Source organism: Balaenoptera physalus (genome assembly GCF_965194825.1).
Source record: "Balaenoptera physalus genome assembly, chromosome: 8".
Taxonomy (NCBI): Eukaryota; Metazoa; Chordata; class Mammalia; order Artiodactyla; family Balaenopteridae; genus Balaenoptera; species Balaenoptera physalus.
This window is the reverse complement of record NC_138887.1, coordinates 10,143,324-10,163,921: the sequence shown is the minus strand read 5'-3', so window position 1 is coordinate 10,163,921 and position 20,598 is coordinate 10,143,324. Positions and strand designations below refer to the sequence as shown.

The window sequence follows — 20,598 nt, the reverse complement described above, 5'->3', positions numbered from 1 at the left end:
TGTCTTATGTTTAAGTCTTTAGCCCCATTTTGAGTTTATTTTTGTGCATGGTGTGAGGGTGTATTCTAACTTTATCAATTTACATGCAGCTGTCCAACTTTCCCAGCACCACTTGCTGAAGAGACTGTCTTTTTCCCATTTTGTATTCTTGCCTCCTTTGTTGAAGATTAACTGACCTTAAGTGTGTGAGTTTACTTCTGGGCTCTCTATTCTGTTTCATTGATCCATATGCCTGTTTTTGTACCAATACCACACTGTTTTTATTACTGTAGCTTTGTAGTATTGTCTGAAGTCTGGGAGAGTTATGCCTCCTGCTTTGTTTTTTTTTTTTTTCCTCAGGATTTCTCTGGCAATTCTGGGCCTTTTATGGTTCCATATAAATTTACGGATTATTTTTTCTAGTTCTGTGAAAAATGTCATGGGTAATTTGATAGGGATCACATTAAATCTTTAGCTTGCTTTGGGTAACATTGCCATTTTAAAAATATTAATTCTGCCAATTCAAGAGCATAGGATATCTTTCCATTTCTTAGAATCCTCTTCAGATTCCTTTATTAATGTTTTATAGATCTCAGTATATAAGTCTTTCACCTCCTTGGTCAGGTTTATTCCTAGCTTTTGTTTTGTTTTTGGTGGTTTTTTTTGGTATGATTTTAAAAGGTATTGTTTTTTTACATTCCCTTTCTGATATTTCATTGTTAGTGTAAAGGAATGCAACCAATTTCTGAATATTAATCTTGTATCCTGCTACTTTGCTGGATTCATTTATTAGATCTAGTAGTTTTTGTGTGGAGTCCTTAGGGTTTTCTATATGTAGCATCCTGTCATCTGCATATAGTGACAATTTTACCTCTTCCCTTCCAATTTGGATACCCTTTATTTCTTTTTATTGTCTGATTGCTGTGGCTAGGACTTCCAATACTATGTTGAAGAGAAGTGGTGAGAGTGGACATCCTTGTCTTGTTCCAGATTTTAGCAGGAAGGCTTTCAGCTTTCCGCTGCTCAGTATTATATTGGCTGTGGGTTTGTTATAAATGGCTTTTATTATGTTGAGATATGTTCCCTCTATTTCCATTTTGGTAAGAGCTTTTATCATGAATGGATGTTGAATTTTGTCAAATGCTTGTTCTGTATCTCTTGAGATGATGATGTGGTTTTTGACTTTTCTTTTATTAACGTAATGTACTACATTGATTGATTTTCATATATTGAACCATCCTTGTGAACCTGGGATGAATCTCACTTGGTTGTGGTGTATGATCTTTTTAATGTGTTGTTGGATTTGGTTTGCTAATATTTTGTTGAGAATTTTTGCATTTATGTTCATCAAAGATATTGGCCTGTAATTTTCTTTTTTGGTGGTATCTTTGTCTAGTTTTGGTATCAGGGTGATGGTGGCTTCACAGAATGTCTTTGGGAGTGTTCCCTCCTCTTTAGTCTTTTGGAAGAGTTTGAGAAGACTTGGTATAAGTTCTTCTTTGTATGTTTGGTAGAATTCGGCTGTGAAGCCATCTGGTCCTGGGTTTTTGTTTGCAGGAAGTTTTTTTTTTTTTTAACAGATTCTATTTTATTTCTAGTGATTGGTTTGTTCAAATTATCTATTTCTTTTTTTTTAACATCTTAATTGGAGTATAATAGCTTTACAATGTTGTGTTAGTTTCTGCTGTATAACAAAGTGAGTCAACTATATGTATACATATATCCCCATAACCCCTCCCTCTTGCGTCTCCCTCCCAGCCTCCCTATCCCACCCCTCTAGGTGGTCACAAAGCACCAAGCTGATCTCCCTGTGCTATGTAGCTGCTTCCCACTAGCTAGTGGTTGGTAGCTTTGGTAGTGTATATATGTCAATGCTACTCTCTCACTTCTTCCCAGCTTACCCTTCCCCTCCCCAAGTCCTCAAGTTCATTCTTCTTGTCCTGCCCCTAGGTTCATGAGAACCTTTTTTTTTTTTTAAGATTCCATATATATTTGTTAGCATATGGTATTTGTTTTTCTCTTTCTGACTTACTTCACTCTGTGTGACAGACTCTAGGTCCATCCACCTCACTACAAATAACTCAATTTCGTTTCTTTTTATGGCTGAGTAATATTCCATTGTATATATGTGCCACATTCTTCTTTGTCCATTCTGTCGATGGACACTTAGGTTGCTTTCATGTCCTGGATATTATAAATAGTGCTGCAGTAAACATTGTGGTACATGACTCTTTTTGAATTATGGTTTTCTCAGGGTATATGCCCAGTAGTGAGATTGCTGGGTCGTATGGTGGTTCTATTTTTAGTTTTTTAAGGAACCTCCGTATTGTTCTCCATAGTGGCTGTATCAATTTACATTCCCACCAACAGTACAAGAGTGTTCCCTTTTCTCCACACCCTCTCCAGCACTTATTGTTTGTAGATTTTCTGATGATGGCCATTATGACTGCTGAGAGGTGATACTTCCTCATAGTTTTGATTTGCATTTCTCTAATGATTAGTGTTGTTGAGCATCCTTTCATGTGTTTGTTGGCAATCTGTATATCTTCTTTGGAGAAATGTCTATTTAGATATTCTGCCCTTTTTTGGATTGGGTTGTTTGTTTTTTTGATATTGAGCTGCATGGGCTGCTCATATATTTTGGAGATTAATCCTTTGTCAGTTGCTTCGTTTGCAAATATTTTCTCCCATTCTGAGGGATGTCTTTTCATCTTGTTTATGGTTTCCTTTGCTGTGCGAAAGCTTTGAAGTTTCATTAGGTCCCATTCGTTTATTTTTGTTTTTATTTCCATTTCTCTAGGGGGTGGGTCAAAAAGGATCTTGCTGTGATTTATGGCATAGAGTGTTCTGCCTATGTTTTCCTCTAAGAGTTTTCTAGTGTCTGGCCTTACATTTAGGTCTTTAATCCATTTTTAGTTTATTTTTGTGTATGGTGTTAGGAACTGTTCTAATTTCATTCTTTTACATGTAGCTGTCCAGTTTTCCCAGCACCACTTATTGAAGAGGCTGTCTTTTCTCCATTGTATATTCTTGTCTCCTTTATCAAAAATAAGGTGACCATATGTGTGTGGGTTTATTTCTGGGCTTTCTATCCTGTTCCATTGATCTATATTTATGTTTTTGTGCCAATACCATACTGTCTTGATTACTGTAGCTTTGTAGTATAGTCTGAAGTCAGGGCGCCTGATTCCTCCAGCTCTGTTTTTCTTTCTCAAGATAGCTTTAGCTATTCGGGGTCTTTTGTGTTTCCATACAAATTGTGAAGTTTTTTGTTCTAGTTCTGTGAAAAATGCCATTGGTAGTTTGATAGGGATTGCACTGAATCTGTAGATTGCTTTGGGTAGTATAGTCATTTTCACAATGTTGATTCTTCCAAACCAAGAACATGGTATATCTCTCCATCTGTTTGTGTCATCTTTAATTTCTTTCATCAGTATCTTATAGTTTTCTGAGTACAGGTCTTTTGTCTCCTTAGGAAGGTTTATTCCTAGGTATTTTATTCTTTTTGTTGCAATGGTAAATGCGAGTGTTTCCTTAATTTCTCTTTCAGATTTTTCATCATTAGTGTATAGGAATGCAAGATATTTCTGTACATTAATTTTGTATCCTGCTACTTTGCCAAATTCATTGATTAGCTCTAGCAGTTTTCTGGTAGCATCTTTAGGATTCTCTATGTATAGTATCATGTCATCTGCAAACAGTGACTATCTGTTTCTTCTTGATTCAACTTTGGTGGGCTGTATGTTTGGAGAAAGTTGCCTGTTTCTTCTAGGTTGTTAACTTTGTTGGCCTATAATTGTTCATAGTATTCTCTTACGGTTTTTTGTATTTCTGCAGTATCAGTTGAGATTTCTCCTTCTTCATTTCTTATTTTGTTTAGTTGGGGTCTCTCTTTTCATCTTGGTGAGCCTGGCCAGAGGCTTGTCAATTTTGTTTACCCTTTCAAAGAATAAGCTCTTGGTTTTGTTCGTTTTTTCTATTGTCTTTTTAATCTCTATTTTATTTATTCCTCCCTGATCTTTCTAATTTCCTTCCTTCTGCTGACTTTAGGTTTTGTTTGTTCTTCTTTTTCTAATTCTTTTAGATGGTAGGTTATGTTGTTTACTTGAGATTTTCCTTGTTTTTTCATGAAGGCCTGTATCGCTATGAACTTCCCTCTAAGAACTGCTTTTGCTGTGTCCCATAGATTTTGTATGGTTGTGTTTTCATTGTTGTTTGTCTCAAGGTATTTTTTTATTTCCTTTTTGATTCCCTCATTGACCCATTGGTTTTTTAGTAGCATGTTATTTAGTCTCCATGTAATCATTTTCTTCTCATTTCTTTAAATGTGGTTGATTTCTAGTTTCATGCCATTGTGGTCAGAGAAGATGCTTGAAATAATATCTATACTCTTAAATTTGTTGAGGTTAGTTTTGTGGCCTAATATGTGGTCAATCCTTTGAAAAGAATGTATATTCTTGTTTTCTGGATGTAGTGTCCTGAAAATATCAATTAAGTCTAACTGTTCCATTGTATCATTTAGGACCTCTGTTGCCTTATTGATTCTCTGTCTGGAAGATTTGTCCACTGATGTGAATGGGATGTTAAAGTCTCCTACTATTATTGTATTCCTGTCAGATTTCTCCCTTTATGTCTGTTAGTATTTGTTTTATGTATCAATATTTGAGTGCTCCTATATTAGGTGCACATATGTTGATGAGTGTCACATCCTCTTCTTGTATTGATCCTTTTATCATATAGTGATATGATTTTATCATATAGTGTCCTTCTTTATCTTTCTTTATAGCATTTGCTTTAAAGTCTATTTTGTCTGATATGAGTATTGCAACTCCCACTTTCTTGTCATTTCCGTTTGCATGAAATATCTTTTTCCATACCCTCACTTTCAATCTATGTGTGTCCTTTGCCCTAAGGTGGGTCTCTTGTAGGCAAAATATTGTAGGCTCCTGTTTTTTTATCCAGTCTGTCACTATATGTCTTTTGACTGGAGCATTGAGTCCATTGAGATTTAAGGTAGTTATTGATGCATATGTATTTATTGCCATTTCAAACCTTGTTTTCCAGTTTATTCTTTGTTTCTTCTTTGTTCCTTTCTTTTTCTTTTTATGGTTTGATGATTTCCTTTTATTTTATGCTTGTGTTCTCTTCTTTTAGCTTTTTGTGAATCTGTTGTATATTTTTGATTTGTGGCTGCCCTATTTTTCAAGTATGTTAACCCCTTCCTATATCTGCTTGCTTCAGACTAATAGTCATATTAGCTCAAACACATTCTAAAAAAAAGAAAAAGAATCTGCATTTTCTTACTCTCTTTCTCCACATTTTATGGTTTTGGTGTCCCTTTTTACATTTTTATGTTTATCCTTTTGCTGTTCCTTGTGTTTATAATTGCTTTCACAAATAGTTTTTTTTTTTCTTTTTTATCTGTATACTGGCTAATTTAAGTGATTTACTTTCCAGTTGTGATTTCCTCCTTCCTATTTCTTCTTGCTTCTTTTCTCTTTAGAGATGACCTTTCAGTATTTCTTTTAGGATACGTTTAGTATTGCTGTATTCTTTTAGTTTTTGCTTATCTGAGAAATTCTTTATTTCTCCTCCTATTCTAAATGATAATCTTGCTGGGTAGAGTATTCTAGGTTGCAGATTTTTCTCTTTCAAGACTTTGAATATTTTTTGCCTCTCCCTTTTGGCCTGCAGTGTTTCTGTAGAGAAATCAGCTGATAGCCCATGGGGGCCTCCCTTGTAATGAACTCTTTGTTTTTCTCTTGCTGCCTTTAGAATCCTCTTTATCTTTAACATTTGCCACTTTTATTTAATATGTCTTGGTGTAGGTCTGTTTGGATTCATCTTGTTTGGGACCCTCTGTGCTTCCTGTATCAGGATATCTGTTTCCTTCTTTAGGTATGGGAAATTTTCAGTCATAATTTCTTCAAATACATTCTCAATCCCCTTTCTCTTTCTTCTCTTTTTGGAATCCCTATTATGCATAGATTGGCCCACTTTATGTTATCCCACAGGTATTTTATATTACTCTCATTTTTTTCTCATTTGGCTTTCTGTCTGCTGTTTTGATTGGGTAATTTCCATTAGTCTATCTTCCAGATCACTTATTCTTTCTTCAGTTTTATTCACTCTGCTCTTCATTGCCTTGAGCTCAGCTTTCATCTTGGCAAATGAATTTTCTAATTTTTCTTGGCTCCTCCTCATAATTTCTAGTCCCTTTTTACAGTACGCTGCATTTCTGTTGATAGCCTTTCTTAATTCCTTCAGTATTTTCATTACCTTCTTTTTGAACTCGGTGTCTGTTAGACTGAGGAGGTCTGTTTCATTGTTTGTTCCTTCGGGGAATTTTCTTGGTCTTTTAACTGAGAGTGGTTCCTCTGCTTCTTCATTTTGTTTATATTTCTCTTAGTCTGTGAGTTTAGGAGAAACAATTATCTACTGTAGTCTTGGAGGGCTATTTATAAGCAGGAGCATCCCTGGGCAGCTTGTGTGCATTTAATATTTCTTTGGCATGAGGGCTGTTTTTGGTTTGGATGCTTGCCATCTCTTTCCTCAGTGTGTGCTGGCTGTTATCCCCTTGATAGGGGGCGTGCAGGTGCACAGGTGCACGGCTTGCACAGGGCTCCCAGGAAGGTGGGGACAGCAGTTGGCTTCCAGTCAGGTCACAGGTCCCTCTGCAGTGGCTGCGGTGGGTCGCATGCCCCCGGGGAGGAGGAAGCAGTGGTTGGCACTGGGTCCCGGGACCCTCAGCAGTGGCGGACTGCGCAGGATCCTGGGAAGGTGGGGGCAGTGACCTGCACCTGCTCACAGGACCCTCTGCGGCAGCAGCAGCAGTCCGAGCCTGCCTCTAGAGTCCAAGATGGGAACAGTGGCTCTCGCCCACCCCTGGAACTCATGTAGGCAGTGCCCTGCCACCTTAAGTGCCAGGAGAAAGAAGCTCCTGTAGTGGGCCCATCCCTCTCCTTGAGTGCCTCCCAACAATGGCACCTTGCCTCTCTGGTGGGCCCAGACTTCTTCCCAGACTCCCTCAGTTGTGGAGCACCACACCCTAGCCCCCTCAGGCTGTTTTCACACAGCCAACCCCAGTCCTCTCCCCAAAGTCTGACCTCTGAAGCCTGAGCCTCAGTACCCAGCCCCCACCTACCCCAGAGGACTGATCGGACAAGCCTCTCAGACTGGGGAATGCTGGTCAGCACCAACCCTCTCTGCATGTCTCTCTCCACTTTGCCCTCAGCACACCTGTTGCTATGTTCTCCAAGGCTCCAAAGCTCCCCCTCCGTCCCCACCAGTGAGGGGACTTCCTGATGTATGGAAACCTTTCCTCTTTCACAGCTCCCTCAGAGGCACAGGTCCTGTCTTGATTCCTTTCTCTCTTTTTTATTTTTTCTTTTTCTTTTGCCCTACCCAGTTACATGGAGATTTTCTTGCCCTTTTGGAAGTCTGAGGTCTTCTGTCAGCATTCAGTAGATGTTCTGTGAGAGTCGTTCCACATGTAGATGTATTTTTTATGTGTATGTGGGAGAAGGAGAACTCCATGTCCTACTCCTCCGCCATCTTGATCCCTCCCTCAAAAATTGTTAAATTGAGCACAGAAAACATTAACCGTAAAATAAAAGATTGATTAGTTGGATGACATTAAAATTCAGAATGTCTGTTCATCAAAACTCTACATTGGGAGCAAGCCACAGAAAATATTGAGCTATTTCTAGATAGCAAAGAACTAGTATCTAGAATGCACATACTACCCCTACTACCCCAACAAATCCAAAAGAAAAGGGCAAAAACTAACAGAAAAATGGACCAAAGACTTGAACAGGCACTTCACAAAGGAGGATGTCCAAATGCCAATAAATATATAAAAAGATGCTCAACTTAATTGGTCATCCAGGACTAAAAATTAAAGATACTGTTGTGATACCACTGCACATCCCCCAGAATGACTAAAATGAAGAAGATCAATATCTAATGCTGGTGAGATGTGAAACAAATAAGACTCTTGTGCTGCTGATGCATGGTGAGGGGTGTGGGCACGTAGGTGGAGAAAGGGCATCAGTTAAGAGGCAGTGGAAGAAACTAGGTGGGAGATATTGAAGCTTGGACCGGAACAGTGGCAGTGAATATGGAGAAGTGTAGATGTAACTTTAATTAGCTGTTATTACTCACTTTTGTCTACTGGGTCCCTTCAGTATCCCCCAGCTACAGTGCACTTAAAATAGGGCTCTGGTATGTGAGAAGAACAACAGTGCAGGTAGATCAGGGCAGCTTCTAGTGCTGGGACTGGCTGTGAGTAGACACCAATAACCCAGACATTACCGTACAGTTAACCAAACCACAAGCCACTGCCCTGACAACTTGAGTCAAGCATGAGCATAAACTCACAAGGGTCAGGCTTAGAGTATTCTTCTATATAGCCAGTAATAATACGTTGTTTACCAGAGTTATCACATTTAATCATCCCCACATCATCATGAGTAAATAAGAATGAGACCTACTGGCTGGGGAAATTGCCAAAACCTGATTGACTGAGCAGAGCAAGCAGACCAGCTTAGGCTAAAAGCACCCCCATCCTCTAGAGATAAATACAGATGCCTGGCCAAGGCTCTTGATCCCCAGAAAGTAAGCACAATTGCTAAATGATTACTGTAAGAAGCCAACCCTAATGAGCTTTAACCAAATTGATTGGTTTGAAATAGATTGTTAACTTCTGTCCTGATTGATTAGAAATTAAGAAGTAATTTAATCAGAAATTAAATTGCACTTTGACCTGGACAAGGGAAACAGGATCATAAACCCAAAATTCACTTTTATGGAAGAAAAGCATTCTTCAACATGCAAAGCTGGCACTGGCGGTGAGTGTGCAAGAAGCCCTAACCAGCAGCCCTGCCCCAGGACAATAGTTTTAAAAAAAAAGATTATTGAAGTTCCTTGATATAGACAACCATCATCTAAGCACCAAATCATTTCTTCCATTGGCTAAATTCTTATGAAAGGAATTCATGAATGGAACACCAACTTAAAAACATAAGGCACGCTACTCCAGTGGTACTGCCTCTGGTTCCCAGGTGATGCCTGTGGCTCATCCACTGAACCTAGGACTCAGAGAGACACACAGTTTGATGTCCATTGGCTAAAGTATTCTTTGTACTTGTCTGTTAGCATCATTTTGCAGCCTCTGAAGAAATAAGATGGAAGTGGAGGTTCTGAGAGCAGCAGTAAAACCAAGTGCCTCCTAATTTCTCATGGAGGAATAGAGTGAACTGGATGAGGGGTTGGCTTAGGACACCATCCATGGGGCCAGTGGTGTGCTGGAGGCGACTCATGTGGGCTCCCAGGAGCCACCACTATAGTAGGTCCTTGTCGGTTACCTATTTTATATATAGTAGTGTGTATAGGTTAATCACAAACTCTTAATTTATCCCCCCTCACCTTTCTCCTTTGGTAACCATAAATTTGTTTTCTGTATCTGTGGGTCTATTTCTGTTTTGTATATAAGTTCATTTGTATCAATTTTATTTTAGATTCCACGTATAAGTGATATCATATGATATTTGTCTTTCCCTATCTGGCTTACTTAACTTAGTAGGATAATCTCTCGGTCCATCCATGTTGCTGCAAATGGCATTATATTTCCTTCTTTTCTATGCCTAAGTAATATTCCATTGTATAAATTTACCACATCTTCTTTATCCATTCACCTATCGATGGACATTTAGGTTGCTTCCATGTCTTGGCTATTGTAAATAGTGCTGCTATGAACATTGGGCTGCATGTATCTTTCCGAATTATGGATTTCTCTAGATATATGCCTAGGAGTGGGATTACAGGATCATATGGTAGCTCTATTTATAGTTTTTTAAGGAACCTCCATACTATTCTCCGTAGTGGTTGTACCAATTTACATTCCCACCAACAGGAGGGAGGGTTCCTTTTTCTCCACACCCTCTCCAGCATTTACTATTTGTAGACTTTTTGATGATGGCCATTCTGCCCAGTGTGAGGTGATAACTCAGTGTAGTTTTGATTTGCATTTCTCTAATAATTAACAATGTTGAGTATCTTTTCATGTGCTTTTTGGCCATCTGTATGTCTTCTTTGGAGAAATGTCTACTTAGATCTCCTGCCCATTTTTTGATGGGTTGTTTGTTTTTTTGTTTTTTGTTTTTTGTCTTTTTTGATATTGAGCTGCATGAGCTGTCTGTATATTTTAGAGATTAATCCCTTGTTGGTCACATCACTTGCAAATATTTTCTCCCATTCTGTGGGTTGTCTTTTGGTTTTGTTTATGGTTTCCTTTGCTTTTAAGTTTAGTTAGCTCCCATTTGTTTATTTTTGTTTTTATTTCATTACTCTAGGAGGTGGATCCAATGTTTTGCCTATGTTTTCCCCTAAGAGTTTTATAGTATCTGGTCTTACATTTAGGTCTTTAATGCATTTTGAGTTTATTTTTATGTGTGGTGTTAGAGAATGTTCTAATTTCATTCTTCTACATGTGGCTGTCCTGTTTTCCCAGCACCACTTATTGAAGAGGCTGTCTTTTCTCCATTGTATATTCTTGCCTCCTTTGTCATAAATTAATTGACCATATGTGCATGGGTTTATCTCTGGGCTTTCTATCCTGTTCCATTGATCTGTAAGTTTGTCTTTGTGCCAGTATCATGCTGTTTTGATTACTGTAGCTTTATAGTATAGTCTGAAGTCAGGGATCCTGATTCCTCCAGCTCCATTTTTCTTTCTCAAGGTTGCTTTGGCATTTGGGTTCTTTTGTGTTTCCATACAAATTTTAAGATTTTTTGTTCTAGATCTGAAAAAAAAATCGCCATTAGTAGTTTGACAGGAATTGCATTGAATCTGTAGATTGCCTTGGGTAGTAAAGTCATTTTGACAATATTGATTCTTCCAATCCAAGAACATGGTATATCTCTCCACCTGTTTGTTTTATCTTTGATTTCTTTCATCAGTGCCTTATAGAACAGGTCTTTTGCCTCCTTAGGTAGGTTTATTCCTAGGTATTTTATTCTTTTTGATGCAATGGTAAATGGGATTGTTTCCTTAATTTCTCTTTCTGATCTTTCACTGTTAGTGTATAGAAATACAACAGATTTCTATGTATTAATTTTGAATTCTACAGCTTTACCAAATTCATTGATGAGCTCTAGTAGTTTTCTGGTAACATCTTTAGAATTTTCTACATATAGTATCATGTCATCTGCAAACAGTGACAGTTTTACTTCTTCATTTGCAGTTTGGATTCCTTTTATTTCTTTTTCTTCTCTGATTCCTGTGGCTAGGACTTCCAAACCTATGTTGACTAAAAGTAGCAGTAGTGGACATCCTTGTCTTGTTCCTGATTTTAGGGTAAATGCTTTCAGCTTTTCACTGTTGAGTATGGTGTTAGCTGTGGGTTTGTCATGTATGGCCTTTATTATGTTGAGGTATGTTCCCTCTATGCCCACTTTCTGGAGAGTTTTTGTCATAAATGGTGTTGAATTTTGTCCAAAGCTTTTTTCTGTATCTATTGAGATGATCGTATGGTTTTTATTCTTCAATTTGTTAATGTGGTGTATCACAGTGATTGATTTGTGGATATTGAAAAATCCTTGTATCCCGGGGATAAATCCCAACTGATCATGGTGTGTGATCCTTTTAATATATTGTTGGATTCAGTTTGCTGGTATTTTGTTGAGGATTTTTGTGTCTATTTTCATCAGTGATATTGGCATGTAATTTTCTTTTTCTTTTGTTTTGTGGTATCTTTGGCTTTGGTATCAGGATGATGGCAGCCTTATAGAATGAGTTTGGGAGTACTCCTTCCTCTGCAATTTTTTGGAATAGTTTCAGAAGGATAGGTGTTAACTCTTCTCTAAATGTTTGATAGAATTCGCCTGTGAAGCCATCTGGTCCTGCACTTTTGTTTGTTGGGAGTTTTTTAATCACTGTTTTAATTTCAGCATTTTTGATTGGTCTGTTCATATTTTTCTATTTCTATTAAAATCTAGTACTTAGATTTTCTGCCAGAACAATAACTAAAATGGCTTGGGCACTGAAGGTGCAATCTAGCATTCATAGAGAGTGCATCTTAGATTACACACAAGCTTGTATTATATTCCACTTTTGCAGCATCAATATGTGACTTCTGGTGGAAATACCTCCAGGAGTAGCCAGTCACTGATTCCCTCTCTTGTCAATGTTCATTTCCATATTCAAATTACACATTTCTGTGTGCATCCTTATTTACCACAAGAAAATAAATAACGTGATAAAAACTATAGAGGAGATATGGAGCAGAAGAAAAAACAGCTGTCTCTGTTGGTGGTTCCCAAAGTCAGAAAAGCCTTCACAGAAGAAATTTTATTTGAATGGGTGTTTAAAGGATGAGTAGGAGTTTGGCATGGCCAGGAAGTTGGGAAAGAACAACTTCTAGGAAAATAGGAAGTCTGTGAAAATGTGTGAAAGAAAATGAGGTTGCCAGGGAATGAGTATAATAAGTGAAGGTGGAAAGATTGGCAGGAACCAAACGCCTCATTGGGAAATTTGGATTTCATCCCGTGAGTGAGAAGAAAATCAGGGGAAGTTATTCTGCAAGAGAATGAAAGGATCAAATCTGTGTTTCAGAGACATAACTTTACTGGCCACTGTAAGAGAGAAACTGAAGACTGGGAGACCAGTTCGGAGGTTATTCCATGGGCAGGGAATGACATTGGCCAGTGGCAGCAGAAGTGGGGAGGAGAGAACGGACTCTAGAGAGTTTAGATTCAATGACTGATTGGATATAGGCTCCTAAAGGTACAAAGAACATGCAGGGCTGACCAAGGTATGCAGTTGAGGAACTGTACAGTGAAGATGACAATTTACCAACAAAGCCTGTGCAGACAGTGCTTCTTCTCTGTTAGGGGTACTATAAAGTAGACATAGAAAGGTTGATTAAGTTGCTTATGATCACACAGCAAATTTTGGTCTTCTTGGTTTTCAATCTAGTAATCTAATCCTATTCCTTTTTTATAGGCGTTGAAATGAATCATCTTCAGAAGCAAAAGACTTAGAGATGTAGATGTGGTCCCCAACCTTTTTGACACCAGGGATTGGTTTCGTGGAACACAATTTTTCCATGGACCGGGGAGGGAGGGGCATGGTTTTGGGATGATTCAAGTGCATTACGTTTATTGTGCACTTTATTTCTATTATTATTATATTGTAATATATAATGAAATAATTATATACCTCACCATAATGCTGGCAGAAGGCGAAGCTCAGGCAGTAATGCGAGCGATGGGGAGCGGCTGTAAATACAGATGACACTTCCCTCACTCACCTGCCGCTCACCTCCTACTGTGCAGCCCAGTTCCTAACAGGCCACAGACCGGTATTGGTATGTGGCCTGGGGGTTAGGGACGCCTCTGGTTAAGAATATGGATATAGATACAGATATAGATAGAATATATGTTATATAGTAAGTATAATACATAGTTTTGTATTTGATATATTTTATATATAGTATATAAGTATATAACATTACATATTTACAAGCACACACTTGCAGACCTTGCTTCCCACTCTGCCAAGCCTAAATCTTGGCCTAATTTTGCCATAGCAGTGCCTGCGAATAAAATTAATAATATTCTTTTCTGTGGCTGAGTTTTCTCAGTGCCTGATATGGAGATGGTGGAGGCCCAGTCAAGACCAGTTCCCTCATTCTTATGCATAAGAAGAAATGTAAACTTTCCATATACCACAGATCTGTAAGAGCAGCCTTTATTATTCAAAGCAGTTAGATTCTCTGCAGATACAAGGCTCACCTCTCAGCAGGATTCTGGGATGTCCTTCCTGGGGTAGAGTCAGGCTACGCACTGCTTGGAGGGGTAGGTCTCCTATGCCCAGAGTCCAAGAGCATCACCTCTTAATATAAAACCCTGTGACATTGCTAGTGAGAGAGAAAAACATTGCTCTTGACTCAGTGATTGCTCTGCTAGTGAAGTTGTTTTCCTGTCTGTTGTTATCCTTGACTTTAGGCAGCACTATTTTTGAGTATCATTTTTAAGCTCAGTGAATAGTGCCACCTGAATGGAAAGTCACATACCATGCAAGGTTCTAAGGAAGAGTAGCTGCGGTTTGCATGCTCCATTTACTTCCTTCCTGCTTTCCTTCTCCTTGGAGAACCTTTGCACAGGAAGCACTAAACCTAGTCCATTTAACTTTCATTAGTAATGAATAATGGTGCTGGCTGAATGGCACCAGGCAGCCTCTTGTGAATGGAGTTGGTGTTTTATTTTCCCCTTATGTCTGCAAGAGAAGAGAGGCAAAACTAGATGCCCCTCTAACTGCATATCATGACCTATTTCACACAACAATTAGGACCACTCCTCCCCTACATCACCAGGCATCCAGTCTTGGCTTCGAGTTGGTATTCCTGCCTTACTCCTCAATATCTTCCTACCTCTTCAAATGTAACATGACCCAAAACAAGTCAACCATCCCTACCACTTTTCCCTTCTCAACCTTTCCCAGCTTCCATAAGTTTATGAGTGGACATAAATGAATCAGCTGCACTTCTGCTCTCTCAGACTGGGATCATCTTTTCTCATACCTGCCCCTAAATGCCTAAGTGAAAATACTTTCCAAATCATGTTGAACGTTTCTCTGAAACTTCCCACAACTATTTCTTCGTGTTTGATTATAGTGTCCCCTCTCACACTGATGTCCTTATTGTCTTGGCTACATCAAGGCACTAATAGGTCCCATTAGTTACTCGACTACAACTCATCCTTTCTACCTGTGACACCGTCTTCCCTTTCTACCCAAGACCAACCATTCTCCTGGATGATCACAGAGTCCACATGAATGACCTAATTTCCTTAACGTCCTCGATCCCATTGACCTTTACTTCCATTTATCACCAGCCATCCATTCCAGTGCTTACACCTTCGATCATGTGAAAACATCACAAGCTCCCCAGCTGTCTCTTTACAACCTAATATCCTTCCATAACCAACCCCTATTTCCATCACTCTGTACCTTCATTGCTTTGGGACATTCAATCACTCAGCCCCTCTTTTCTAGCTATTAATCCTCCCACATGCCCTCAGTCTTGCAAATCCAGCCTTGGGAACTTGAGGTCTCTTCCTCTCCCACATGCCATGGCTCTCACTGACATTCAGCCAGTCCACAAATCTGCCACCCCTTTCCTCCTTCCCTGCCAGGCTTCCTCCTCACTTCTCACTTGTTTCACCTGGTCTGTCTGCCTCCTGGCCTGACCATCTGTGGACACCTCCTCAGCACTGCTACAGTGACTTCTCTAAAATGCACAGCTGAGTGTGTCATTTGCATAATTCAGTTCCATTGTTCCCAGATGCCTTTGGGATAAGTCTAGGCTCTGTCCAGGAAGCTGTTTGTGAGCTGGATCCTACTTATCTATCCAGTTTCCTCTCATAACTTGACCCCTTCTATGATCCAGACATAGTGAGGCACCCACATTTCCCAAAGGGACCCGTGCCCTCTGTGAACTTCAGCCTTTTGCCAATAGTGTCCTCTCTCCCTGGAATGTTCCTCCCACACCTTCTTCATCCAGCTGATGCCTACTTAACTGTTATGACTTAGTTAAGGCATCGCCTCCTCTGGGAAGTTGTCTCTACCTGTTCATTAGCCTTCTCCCCACCACCATCGGCCACCCCTTCTCTGTACCTGTCCATCAGGCTGAGCCTTTGGGGACTCTTACCATGGAACTTTCTGTTTTGTCATTGTCTACCTGCAGCATAAGACTGCAAGCTCGTAAGGGCGTGGCCGTGTCACCAGCACCCAGCTCAGAGTCAGTGCTCAGGAGGTGTTTGTGAGTGAATAGGTAACCCTTCCCTTCTTCTGAGCCATTGGCTGCTTTATGACCAACATTCTCCTGATCTCTGCCTCACTTGCCCATTATGAAACTGCTACCATAGTTTAACATAATTTCCAACTTAATATTTCTTTTGGTTCTCTACTTTGTTTTTATTTCAGTAAGTTCAGTTTATCGAAATTCTGTTTATAGAAGATCTACCCCGTGTCTTTTCTGAAGCAAGATAGAATATAATAAATAAATAAAGCATCTTATTTCTGTAAGTGGCCTATTGAGTAACAATGCAAACCAAAATAAATAGATACCCCCATATATTGCAACACTAGTCTAACATCTCTCTGGAAAATTGAAGATGTTAGGCCTACATTGGTGGTTCTCAACAAGGGCAGTTTTGCCCCCAGGAGACACTGAGCAATGATTGGAGTCATTTTTGGTTGTCACAACTAGAGGGGTATTACTGGCATCTATTGGATAGAGGCCCACTACCATCTACTGCTATTAATAAGAATGCCAAGACCAAAAGAATAAATATTATTAAATATTATTATTAAAAAATAAATATTAAATTTAATAGTACTACTAAGCTGGGATTTGAAGAATATGTTATGAATCACTGAGCTAAATATTCAGGCCACAGAGGAAGATTTAGATTTGATCTAAGAAATATTTTGATAACAATGAGATTATTCTATGTTAAAATGGATTATTACTGAGGGAACTGTGGTTCTCCACTCTGGTTGCACAGTAGAGTAATCTGGGAAGCTAGAAACACTACTAGTGCCCAGCTCGACCCCCAAGGGAATCTAATTTAATTAGTCAAGGATGGGATCCAGTAATGGGTATTTTTGTTAAAGCTCCCGAGATGATTCTAATGGGAGCCAGGGCTAAGTACCAATGGCCCAAAGCAAAAGTGAGAGTCCCACAACCTGTGCTGAAACAAAACCAAAAGGAGGCTTGATGCTGTAAGAATACTGGATGTGTCATTCCATCTCATGCCCCGGTGTTGGGCCTCGTACAGCTTTCTTCCTGCCATTGCTGCCAATTATAAGAGGTCTGACAGTTGGTTCCTCAAGTGCAGCCAAGAAAGAGAATTCAGGATTTAATGTTCTAATGGAAAGGTGACTTATGGAACTTTACTCTCTGACCCTCAAGACATCAGGAGTTCCTTTATCTAGGATAATTTCATGACTTACGCAGAGATACGGAGCCATTTATTGACTGATTGGTCCAAGCATGGAGTACAGTTACCCTTAGATGCTCTCAAGCAAGAGGAAGAAGGTGAAGTGGGAAATGGCCAGACTTCCAGTCCCTAAGGATCCAGGATTGGCTTTTTCATTTGCCACATTGGTTTCTTTCACAGGCGAACTAGGATGCAAGGTGACAGAATTCCACAAAGAGCAGGGGGCTTGGATCAATAATGCATCTTTTTTTTTAATCCTTTGCAGATACAGTTCACAGATTTTTCTTTTGACCATTAACCAGGCCATTGCTCTGGATAGAAACACAGAGTGGGCATTAGTAGTAGGAGCACTGTAGCTTTTGTCTCTGCACTAAGCATTTGAACCTGGCTTACGGATACTACAAACAGTTGTATAGACTTACTGGTTGTTAAGGACCAGCTGAAATAAGGTCGTAGATTTGAAAGAAGTCCAATAATTAAAGAGTCAAAAGAAGAAGGAAATATTAGAGGATGGGGCAGGTAGAATCTAGATAGACCAGGAATGGAGAGGAAAAGATGCAGTTTAATCTTACACAACATGAACCTTCTTTTCTTAGTCTACAGTTGAAGACGCTGAGGTTCAGTGAGGTCATGCATGAGAAAGTCAAGAATTTAGATGTGCAGATCTAGGAAAAAAAGCCAAGTCCACCTCACTCCGCAAGTTCTTCAGGGGCTCAAAGTAAGAGCCAGGACAGCAGCCAGACAAAATTCATCACCCTGGCCTCAGACTCACGGGTGCAAATAGCTTGCTCAGGAATAGGCAGACTTTTATATTTTTAGAGCTGCTCACTGGTTCTTAAAAGAACCTGACCTGTATAGCACAGGGAACTCTACTCAAGTTCTATAATAACCTATATGGGAAAAGAAGCTGAAAGAGAATGGAGATACATAGATATATATAGATATATAGATATATAGATATATATATATATATATATATACACACATATATATATATATATATATATAACTGATTCACTTTGCTGTACACCTGAAACTAACACAACATTGTAAGTCAACTATACTCCAATAAAAAAATTTTTAAAAAAAGAAGAACCTGACCTAGCTGGAAGTTTACATGGACTCTAGTAACCATGGCATGGAAGTAAGGGCCTGGTGGGGAGGGGTTGATGCCAGCCATGAAGGGGTGGATTTGTGAAGAGAGGCTGAGAAGGAAGTCTTTGTGGAGGGAGGAAAAGAACTCAGGATTTACCACCAAGTTTCAGAGAACGTCTAAGTAAGCTGACTTTCGTGTCCCATGCAGGCTGCTAGCGCCAGAAATACTCTTGTTTTAATAAAGGTGATTACGTTTTTCATTATAAAAATAATACATGTTCATCACAGAAAGAAATGGGTGGGGGACATAATCTTACTTGGTAAAGCAGCTGCTATTGAAATTTGTTGTAATTCTTTCCAGTCTTTTTTCTATTCATTTCATTCACGTTATTATGATCGTGAGCTACATGTTCCTTGCTCTGGTCACTTAGCATTGGAAAATAAGCGTTTTCTATCTTATTGGCATTTAATGTGTTGTAATTGCATATTTAGGTATAATCATAAATGATTGTAATTTAGAAAATTATAAACTATTCGTCATATACATATACTACAATGTGCCTAGCCTACGGTTGAGCTTTTAGGTTAGGAGATCCGTTATGGTACACTTCAGTATGGAATTACTAGGCAGAAGAAATGGAAGTTTGGCACCCGAGATAGTTAGGGAGCCTGGATGCTCACAGGCCTTCTTAGAGGAGAATCAAACCAATTCCTGGGTTTGATCCTCGAGCTTAGCATGTCCGTAAATTCAGTTTTGTCAGTACCAAAAATGATTGGTTCTTAGGAAGTATACGGCTATTAAGCAAACCTAATTTGTAATGGAAACTAGAAGCACCGTATGGAGGGAGGGTGTGGAAGCCATTATTGCTGTTTGCCAAATATTTCTGTTCTCTATCTCCCAGACATACGGTAGGATCATACTTCCTATTCGCTATGGGTGGCTGGGGTGTGTGTCTAGTTGTGATGAAGCCTTAGGATTGAAAGTGAATACTTATTTGCAGGAGGAAAACCCTCCAGAGTTCTCTTTCCTGCTGTCACTGTGGCTGGCAGCGTTTGAGAGTGTGTCTGCTCCATCAGTCTGGCTCCCTGAGTGACTAATGAACAGAACCCTCTGCCAGCCCACAGTGACAGTGTGAGCAAGGAAAAAACTTTGCTACCATAAGTCACTGAGATGTGGAATTGGGTGGTTACTGCAGCATACCCCAGCCCATCCTGACTGGTACGGAGGGGATATTAACATTGGCATGCCCGACATATTTAACCTCTGAAATTAGAAATCAACTAAAGTGAAAAGAATGCTTTTAGGAATTAATCAGAATAAAAGAAAATAGTTATATATTTCAGCTGTTTCACAACCCTTAATTAAGGGTACTGTAACTTTTAATCAACTCCCCCCTCCCAGAGAGTCTGAGCTGGGCAATGAAAATATTTTCCTCTCTCTCCTTTTCTACACTTGTTGATGGCCAAGCCAACTTCTGACGATCACAGTCTGCCTTTAATTGTCATCGCCTTTATTTTATAAGCCCTACAGTATGCTATTTAAAAAATGAACAGTTTACAGCAGAGGGAAAAAGATCTGCTTTCTCCCCCCACCAACGCCACCATGAGCCCACATCCTCAAGTTCAGTTTGGATTGTACCCTCCAGGCATTTTCTCTGCAATTCAAAATACAAACGGAATCCCACTCTTCACATTTTTCTACATCTTGCCTTTTTTCACTTAATTTGTCAGGTATCATTTCATGTCAGAACATATTTATTTACCTATTTCTTTTGAATGACAGCAGAGTTCTCTGTTTCGAAAATTTACCATCCTTCATTTAGCTGGTTTCCTATTGGTAGGCGTATTTTAAATCTTTCCAGCCTTTTGTAATTGTTAATAATGCTCTATTGAACATCCTTATAAAAAATATGTATTTTGCACACTTGTACAAGTTAATCCAGAGGGGAAATTCCTAGAAGTAGAATTCCGGGTTGAAGGGAATTTGTAGTTTTTTTTTTTTTTTTTTTTTAAGTTCTGTATTTTTTTTTTAATTAATTAATTAATTAATTAATTAATTTTTGGCTGTGTTGGGTCTTCGTTTCTGTGCGAGGGCTTTCTCCAGTTGCTGCGAGCGGGGGGCCGCTCTTCATCGCGGTGCGCGGGCCTCTCACTATCGCGGCCTCTCTTGTTGCGGAGCACAGGCTCCAGACGCGCAGGCTCAGCAGCTGTGGCTCATGGGCTTAGTTGCTCCACGGCATGTGGGATCTTCCCAGACCAGGGCTCGAACCCGTGTCCCCTGCATTGGCAGTCAGATTCCCAACCACTGCGCCACCAGGGAAGCCCCCGGAAATTTGTAGTTTAAATGCCAAAAAATATTACCAATTCCCTTCCCAAGGGTCCAGTCAGTTTGCATTTCCATCAATACAGTGTGAGAGTTCTTGTCCCTTCCCACATTCCAGAAGGCAGTGTATGATCAAACTTTTAAAAATCTCTGCCATTATAATCATGAAAAGAAAGATATTGCATTGTTGATTTGAAG

The 20,598-nt window shown here is 39.4% G+C and overlaps 1 protein-coding gene across 3 annotated transcripts in view; it reads left to right on the top strand.

Annotated features, from left to right (window-relative positions):
- HECW1 (HECT, C2 and WW domain containing E3 ubiquitin protein ligase 1) overlaps positions 1 to 20,598 on the top strand; it is a 475,998-nt gene that overhangs the window by 338,443 nt on the left and 116,957 nt on the right. The gene's annotated exons all lie outside the window — the stretch shown is intronic.